Source organism: Otolemur garnettii, unplaced genomic scaffold (assembly GCF_000181295.1).
Source record: "Otolemur garnettii isolate 467f Iridium unplaced genomic scaffold, OtoGar3 scaffold00006, whole genome shotgun sequence".
Taxonomy (NCBI): Eukaryota; Metazoa; Chordata; class Mammalia; order Primates; family Galagidae; genus Otolemur; species Otolemur garnettii.
Window position 1 is genome coordinate 30,284,031 of NW_003852401.1, and position 1,839 is coordinate 30,285,869.

General features: G+C 42.6%; 1 pseudogene; it reads right to left on the reverse strand.

Moving 5' to 3' along the window:
• LOC100964513 overlaps window positions 1-1,532 on the reverse strand; it is a 3,183-nt pseudogene extending 1,651 nt beyond the window's left edge.
• Between the last annotated feature and the right edge of the window lie 307 nt (window positions 1,533-1,839).

The window sequence follows — 1,839 nt, forward strand, 5'->3', positions numbered from 1 at the left end:
AAAAAAAAAAAAGCAAAAAGAAAGGGATTCCTGACTTCTGGCAGAGGGAACATGAAGAAAGGAATGTGGCTGTTTGAAGAACGGAGGAGAAGCAATTGGGGGTTCCTTCTCTGAATGTTTCCTGGGCTGTGAGGGCCCTGCTATCTCATAGCCCGCTGTCCACAATCTTCATAGTTCACAATTTTAAAAGTCTCTTATTCTGGGGCATCATTTGGAAGGTGAAAACTTTTTTTTTTTACTACATGTCCAGAAACTGTAACTGTGAATAAGTTTTCATTTTTGTTTTTCTTCCTGTTGGCCAAAGTAACAAAATCTTCAGAGATCTGATGCTGAGAACTATTATCTTCGATTTCAGTTAGCTTTAAAACTTTGACTTGATTTGGACCAACAGATATTATTCTATCAGCAGCATCAGGATGGACATAGATCTAGTCAGATTCTAGAGAGCAACATTCCATTTCTTAGATCCTATTTTTTGCCTGTGATTTTAATATTACAAGGAATGCCAAAAGGACCCTCTCCTACAGTTCCAGTAGTCCCAACCCCATCTGCATGCACATCCTAAGTCAAATTTCTTTTGCATGAGCTATTCAGTGATGGCTTGGAAACTATAGAGTCTGCCTAGTCTGGAGCTGTACTTTACAATCAGTATTCCATGAGACAAGGTAGCATCTGTAATGGTCCTGAAAATCTGGGAGGAGAGGCATCAACCTTTTTGTTGATCTCCAGGATCCCTACAAGGGAAAAAAGTAGAACAAATAGGTTGCTGAATGCCTGCCTGCCAGGCCACTGCTGAGCCTTTGTTCAGGGCTGATTTCACTGCAATGACTTCTTGAGGAGTGTTGCAGCTCAGGTACGCTGCTTCTTCCCACAAAGAAGCATCCTCTATTTTTTCTGACTTGGAACATTTTGGCATTTCATAAAGCTTTCTTGGCTCTGATGCAACACTGCCGACACAGCATGGATAATTGTCAAAATATATTCTTCCTCTTTCAGAGGCTACAGGTGACTTGGAATGAGTTGTCCAAACATTCTTAAATTTAGTACTTTCCTGTGGGCACCCGACGGTGGAGCAAAGGAAAGGAGAGCTGGCGGGGTGCCCTGAGAGCACAGGAAACTTGTGGGCTACTTTAACATATGAACTGCCACACTAGTGGAAAAAAAAATTTTTTTTCCCCATGAGATCATGGTGTTTTATTAGGTCAAGCACATTAACTGCCATATGAGTTGCATTTAACTCACACTAGTTTTGAGCCTAGGGCCTCTTGAAACATATAACTCATACATCTCTTAACCTAATAAAACACTGTGACCCCAAGGAAAAAAATGTTCTTGTGACAATGTGCAAGAGACATGTGAGTTGTATATGCTTCACAAAGCCCTGGGCTCAAAACTAATGTAGGTAAAATACAACTTACATGAAGCTAATGTATTAATATCTGGTGTTGGCTACTTCCAGCTTTATTTCTGTTACCTGCAAACCAAACAGCCAACACTAAATTCCTCTCTAACTTACTTTGTTCCCCTGCCATTGTAGCACAAAAGTGACGCACAGAAGACTCCAAGCACCAGTTGATTGGAGGAAGCCGGTTTATTCCAGCTGGGGGGTAACTCAGAACACCAGTATGTCTCCAAAACTGAGCCCCCTGACTCAATCTCTTGCCTCTCTTTTATCCACTTTTTAGGGTGGGAGTGCACGTGAGGGTCATAAAACAGAGAGAGACATGACATCATCCTCAAGGTCCCGGGCTCAAGGGGGAAGGTCAGATTCACCTGCGTTCTTGAGACCGGTGGGACCACCTGCCCTCAAAGGCCACGGAAGTCCAGGGAAGTTACTAG